Here is a 7829-nt window from a genome sequence, read left to right as displayed (position 1 = left end):
CATCCATCAGAAAAAATGACACACCTAATTCAATCGAAGGATCTCTAATTGGCTGAAGGGAGGTCTCTATAACATTCTCCCTTTGCAAGAATGTGGTACAGACCTTTTTAGACCCATGTTTTGTGAAACTAGGTAGTAGACTATCGATTCCCGACACCATTGCTTGCCAGTATGGTGATCTTTTCAAGTTGAAGAGAAGACCATTGGCATAAACACAATGTGCAATTTTTTACTCAAAGATGTCTCATGCATAGTTACGGGACTTTGCGAGTCCGAGGCGGAGTCCACAATTTTGAGGCAAATTGCCTCTGGACTCATACTTGGCAAAGTCCTGGCAGATTCCACGTGGTCTCACAGAGTCCAGAGACTCTCCAGACTCATCGAGTCCCGAGCTCAAGACTCTCCTATTTTTAAAAAAATAAAATTGTAAATTAATTTTATTTGTAAAATATTTTTATGGTAGCACACATAAAGTGAAAAAATTAAATTAAATTAAAAGGTTTAGGGATTTTTTTTTTGCTTTGGAGCTCTAGTTGTGAGTTAATCTGCTCTTCAAGAATGTAGCCTCTTGTAGAAATTAGGTGGTGGATGAAATCCTACCCCTTGTGGATTGAATACCGACATTACTAGTTTAGGGAAAGAGAAGAAGGCATCAATTTTAAGTGGATAAATCATCATATTGGACTTGCATGGGCAGAATCCATATATAGTACAACAAACTTGGGCTTGAAAGTTCAGTAGAGCACTTAATTTACTCTTCTAGCACTGGGCTTGGATGTTAGTAGAAGTAGCAGATTTATCCATTAAAATCATTAGATCAAAGCTGAAGTTAGTGATATCATTACAGTCAGGAGAAGATCCGAACCTTTGGTGAAGAGAACTACATAAACCCTAGCTATGCAACCAGTAGTTTCTTTAAAATATTCTCCAAGTTTGGGACAATAGTATTTAGCAGGAGTTTTTAGTGTTATAATTGAAGTTAAATGAGTACCACCAGCTAGTATCTTGTGAGGGGATCAATTGTGATTTTCAAGGCATTATTGCATCTAGTTATTGTTGTACAACAGACCCAGAATTGTGTAGGACCTGCTATGCTTTTATTTTCTATTATTTTCAAGTAAATAAAGTTTGAAAATTTCTATGTATTGGCGTTAATTGTCATAGTTAAAATTCCAGAATGTATTCTTTCTATTTGCATTGCATCTAACTGTTCATAAATATTGTAAACATTTGACACTGTAGTAACACTATGTTATTACTTTATAATATTAATTTGTGTTATTCAATTTTTTTCCTTCAAAAATTCGCTTTTATACTTATGTGATCTATGCAAAATTGTGTATGTCTATTAAGTAGCTTCTATTTATCTCAATTATTATGTATTTGATGTTAATTGACTAAAAGAAGCATGAAAAAATCTTAACAATCTTAAAAATCTTTGAATTTCATGGGTTTTTAAATTTTCCAAGTCCTTGCTAAGTCTGGTTGCCAAGTCCAATTCTGACTTTCCAAGTCAGAGGTGAGTCCGAGTATCGTAACACTAGTCTCATGCCTCCATTTTTAATTCCTTGTCCAATGTTGTGGGTGGTTATTGTACTTCATCTTGATCTTCCACTTTTGGTTTATGCAACAATGGATGTTTGGAGACTACAACTGAATCAGTGAGTAAATTCATTTTTTTCTTTCTTTCTAGCTCCACTAGTATAAGCACTTTGTTTTGATCTTAGAACCAATTTATCAGCCTCTTTTTGTTCTTTTATAGATCTTGCTATTTATGTGGGAGACAACCCCTTTTTATTTGGGCATGGACACATTCTCATCTGTTGATAAGTAGGAGATATTTTCCCACAATAAGTCAAATTGTGATATTTCTATTAGGATTTAACTCTGCTCATTGACTCAAAAACTACACAATTAAATCCTGGTAGCAATATAACACATTCTCATCCATTTACCATTAGGGATCATAAAGTGAAGTTTCTCTCAAGAATATGAACTATTTTTTTGGTTTAGTATTACCATAATGTGATAGCCCCTATCTAAATATTAAATATATGTTAATTGTCTACATCAATTAGTAATTTGAACATTTGACTATAGTATTATCATTAAGTTAATAATTGAATAATAATTATTATCGATGAATAATATTCCTAATGAAGTTTAATTAAACAAAGCCAACTAATATTCTTAATTTAATTAACAAATTGTTAATTGCCACTCCTATTAAAAAGTTACTTATTATTCTTAATTAATTAATTAATAGATTAATATGGGAATTAATAACTACATCCCTATCAATAACATATTATTCGTTCAAATATCACTTTAATAAATATAAGTCTATGGTAACACTTGAAATTGGCTCTTGCTAATGTTAAAATTTCCTCCAATCCATGTGGACTAGCAATAGACTTTAGGTAGGTTAATTAAAGACTAAAATTAAGTGCCCTATTATTGTTAAAACAAACCCTTTCCCAACATTCGAATAGATGGTCAACATATTGAAGAAAATATTTCTACCAAACTCCATGTAGGATTAGTGAAGGACACCACCTAGATGTTGACTATTCACAAGAAGGCCACCAATGAGTTACAATAAAGGGTGATGTTATTACGATAATAGATAATTGTCTATTATTATTTAATGGTAATCTATTGTAAATATTTAGTTAGTTGTAGCTTTTTTAGCTTTCTTTAAGCTAGAATAGAATGTGTCTATTCTTTACAATCGTTTCCTAACAAAACGTCATTCCATTCTTTTGTATATAATGACCTCTTGGTCTCTGTTAATAATAAGCAAGTATTTTACCAGTTACTTCATAATATGGTATCAGAGCCAATACTTCAAATTTTTTGAAAAAATTATAATTTTTTTTCGAAATTATTTGCTCTAATTTTTTGAAATAATTTCTTTCATTTTTTCTCAAAAACCTGTACAGGGTTTCCATAGTTGAGAAAAATTATTTTGTTAAAAGGTTGGTTGCGGCTAGGTTTTTTGGCTTAGTGACTTCAAAATCGTGGCAACAAATTGAGCCTAGTTTGCACGCGATCTAATCTCATCTCCACGAAATCATGTTGACTGCCCATGGTTTTTGGTGATCTCCATGAACATGTTGAGTCTGCTCACGCCCAAATCCCAAAAATCATGATTTTTTGGTGATGTTTTTATAAAAATGGGTCTGCCTCATTTTTTGCATCTGAGACTGCATGTTCATGCCATATTGTGAGTTCTTCACAACTCAACAGCCATCTCTGTTCACAAGAAGTTCTCTATGAAAAAAAAACAATCGTTCTCTATCTGCAAAACTACTTGTTTGTGCACATTTGACCTTCAATGGTTGTGGACTAGGGTTTTCTTTCTAGTTTTTTTGAGCTCTCTTCTTAGACACTCCAAATTTTTTGGGTCTTCCATTTTTTTTCCCTCAAAAAATGTGACTTCTTTGATTTTTATGTTTTTTAAATGAAAAATGTTTTATGGCATCTCTGAAAAACATTCTGCTCGAGCACAACTCAAAATTCAATAGTTGAAATTATGGCACTTGGAAGTAGCAGATCATCACAATTTTTGAAGATTGAAATACCAATCAACTTGTTTTGGGTGTTACGAAGCGTTCGACTACTCCTAGTACTAATCAGGATACTTGGGATCTAAATAATCGAGAGGTGGTGATGCTATGCAAATTATCCATTGTTGGTGATCAACTCTCTTAGATTCCATCCAGCAAGATAGTTGTTGAGATATGGATACATCTCAAAGGTCTTCATTAGACTTTTGACAAAAGCAGAGCTTTCTTTTTGAAGAACACTCTATTTTCTATTGTCATGAATGAGCGAACCTCACTTGAGGCACACGTGAATAGGATTCAAGAAATTCATGATCAATTGCTTGTCATAGCTCGTAAGATGGAGGAAGAGGACATTGTGGTTATCACTCTTCAGAGTTTAGCAAAGTCCTATGAGTATTTTATCAAGACTCTCAATATCATGTCTTCTGGTGTTTACTTGAAGTTCACTGATCTCTGCACACTTTTGCTTCAGCAAGATAGGTGGAAACAATAGTTCAGTAGCAGTTTCAACTCCACCTCCATAGAGAAAGCCTTTGCTACTAAATCCTATTAGAAGGATATAAGAAAATTTTTAGCAGCCATCTTAGCAGAAGTCTTCTATTCCAGCATCATATGGTTCTTGGAAGAAGAACATTCAATGCAACTATTGCCACAAGTTTGGGCACATGAAGGTTGAATGTCAGAGATGCTTAGCTGCACAACCTAAGCAATCAGGTTCATAGCCCATAGCGAACAATGCAAAGCACACTAAGCGGATGAAATTTTCCTTTTACGCCTTCATGAATAAAAGACTTGTAGATCATGTGAAGTCATCTGCCTAGTACATTGATTCAGGTGCCTCTTGTCATTTCACTCACCATAGGGACTATTTTACTAACTACCACAGACTGTTATTTTTGGTGGTGGAGAAGAGTACACTATTGTCGACAAAGGAAATGTTCAAATTCAGTCTACTAGGAGGAATCTCATTTTCCTTGATGTGTTCTACGTTCTAGGGATGGAACTAAATCTACTCTCAGTTAGTCAGTTGCTATGACATTCTCCATAATTGGATGTCATCTTCAGTTCACATTAGTGTACCATCACTGCTAGGGCAACTCAGTCTATTGTTGCAATGGGTCTTGAGGATCATGGTCTTCTTCGAACTTACTGATTCTGGTGATTCTTGAAACTTAGCTATGGCTTCTCAGCAGTCTTATGTTAGCACACTTTGGCATTAGTAATATGGGCACTTAAATGTGCATTATCTCTCTCAACTTGCTCGGGATGGGCTTGTTCTTGGATTGCCAGAGATTTAGACTCAACAACTTGGAATTTGTTATGCATGCCAGGCTGGGAAGAAACATCGTACACCTTTCACAAGTGGCGATTCATGGAGAGTTTTTTAGGTGCTTCAGCTTGTTCATACCGATATTTGCAGCCCTATGGCCACTCCTTTTGTTCTTGGGTCTAGGTATTTTCTATTGTTTGTTGATGATTTTAGCAGAAAAATGTGGGTGTATTTCCTTAAAAAAAGAAATCAGATGCATTTCCTGTATTTCCAAAACTTAAACCTTTAGTTGAAAAAGAGTTTGAGAAATCCATTAGTACTCTTAGATCAGACAATGAGGGGGGGGGATTTTGTTCTAATATTTTCTCTAGCTTCTTAGGTACTCATGGCATTGAACACCAGTTAACCACACTTAACACATCACAAAAAAATAGTGTAGTTGAATGACAGAGTAAAACAATCATTGAGATGGCTCAATCCATGCTCAAACATAGATATGTTCTAAAGAAGTTCTGGGTAGAAGCATTAAACACTGCAGTTTATCTTTTGAACCGGTCACCCACACTAGCAGTCAAAGGTAAAACTTTGGAAGAGGCCTGGTCAGGTCGTAACCCCAGAATCAATCACTTTAAGGTTTTTGGCTCCCTTTCTTTTGTTTGGTTCCCTGATGCGTCACACACCAAGTTGTATGCCAAGAGTTAGAAACTCATGCTTGTTAGATATAGTTTTCTTTGCAAAGCCTATCGCCTGATCGATGTTGAGACATCTTGTCTCATCTACAGTCGTAATGTAGTCTTTGATGAGCAACGAGGACCATTCATGCCTATTTCTCCTATTCTCGATCCAGGAGACTAGCCTATGAAGGCTCATGATCTGGGAGTTAGGCTTCCATTAGGTCCACCTGATGGGAGGACTCCAATAGCTCCCATAACTCCAATTATACTAATGATCCCTGTTTTAACACCTCCAGCTTCTCCTGCAAGACCACTTTTCTTTGTAGGTGCTTCACATGTGTTTGATCTAGATTCTTCTGATGAGGAACCTTATCACCAAGCATCTCCTGATACTAATGTTGGTCATTCTCCTCTCCGGCCTAAGTGGTGGGTTAAGACACTTGCTGATCTTTGTGATGACGAGGTCATTGATGGGAGAACTACTCAGAAAATGAGCAAACCTATAGAGTCTATCAACTTTTTGTTGTGCTCTCACAATACATGCCCCATTCCTCACGAGGAATGGGGATCCCCTACTTTATTTCTGACTCTCGAACTCATAGTTCGAGAGTCGAAAGAAAATGTATTAGAGTCGTCAAAATCAAAAAATACAAAAAAAAATCAAAAAATTAGAAAATTGAAAAAACCAAAAAAATCAAAAATTTGAAAAGGAAGAAAAAAGTGAAAAATTGAAAAACAAAAAAATTACAAAAAAAAAAATCACGCGCGCAAGAGAAGTGCGCACCGCGCGCATTTTGTTTGCCAAAGTTTTTGTTTGCTCTACGTGCATAAGGTAAACATCGCATCATCATACTTTGCGTGGTGGCACCATAACCTTGCGCTTGCAGTGTGCCCTCCACCCGTGACGACACTTTGCATCATGGCATCATTTACTTCCCGCAACAGTGCCAAGAAACCCTACGTGGCGGTGCCATTAACTATGTGCCCATGGTGCCTCACTTCGCACCATCGCCAAACACACTTAAGTGCACGATGCCACTTTTCTATACACTCGTCCAGTGCCCTCACTTTGATGCCCCATGGTGCACCCCGTGCAGTGCAACTCGTGGTCTCCCCCCCTCAAACTTGTGCCCGCAGCACCACTCAAACTTGCGCCCGCAGTGCCACACAAAACTTGCACTACGCGCCATGCTAGCGGCACCACTCAAACTTGCACCCGCGGCACGCCTCTTGCGTGCTGCCTTCACACCCATGTGCGCCTGCACACATATGTGCATAGCGCGCATTTTTTCTTTTTCCTTATTTTTGCGTTAATTTTTTTAAATATATATATATATATATGTATATATATATATGTATATATACATATATATACATATATATATATATACATATACATATATACATATATATATATATACATATATATATATATACATATATATATATATATACATATATATATATATACATATATATATATATACATATATATATATATACATATGTATATATATATATATATAATAAAAGATAACAAATTTTTAAAATACCCAAATTGGGCCTTTTTTTCTTCCCTTTATGCTTATTTAAATTCATAGCTTTTATGTTTTATCTTTGAACTAATAAAGATTTTTCTCACAACGTGCAGGTGATCAAATGGCGTCCACATCCAGAGTAGCACCCAAACCCGTCGTGTTCAAGTTCTAGGGTGTACCCTCGAAGTCAAGATTACATGATGATTATGCAAAAATTTGAGATATTGACTTAGGGCACATGGATCTAGGAGAATTCCTTAGAATCTATAACAAACCAATAGAGAGGTCAACCCTAGTATCTTCACTCATCTGTTTCGGGTTGGTGAACGCAACTTCACATCCTGTGTTTGTACAGTTAGCAGAATTAATCATGACCCTGGCACATCATTTTATTCCTGAAGAAAGGATCGTCAAGAGAATCACAAGAGAAGTTGTGTTGGACCTTCGACCCGATAACATTGAGAGGGTATTCCATCTCCCAAGAGCAAACCAGTTCCAAAGACTCTCATATGAAACAACTGAAAGATGGTACAGGGAGCATCAACAGGATGCGATCGACATCATACAATCCTCCTACCTCATTAAGGAGCCTCCTCGGGGAAGGATAACCGACAAAGTGGACATGACTTGGGGATAAATTAAGGAAGACATTGGATACTCTATCATTCTCCTAAGCAAAGTCATGGGCTTACCCATAGCAAGCCACCTTAGCACTTTCATGGTCAACTTCATTGAGACCATCGGAGCAGTAAAAATACCCCTCGATTGGGCCAACACA

The sequence above is a fragment of the Cupressus sempervirens genome, chromosome 5 (assembly GCF_028749045.1).
Source record: "Cupressus sempervirens isolate cs-2001-9-10 chromosome 5, ASM2874904v1, whole genome shotgun sequence".
In the NCBI taxonomy this organism is placed as follows: Eukaryota; Viridiplantae; Streptophyta; class Pinopsida; order Cupressales; family Cupressaceae; genus Cupressus; species Cupressus sempervirens.
Note: the sequence above shows the minus strand (reverse complement) of the source record.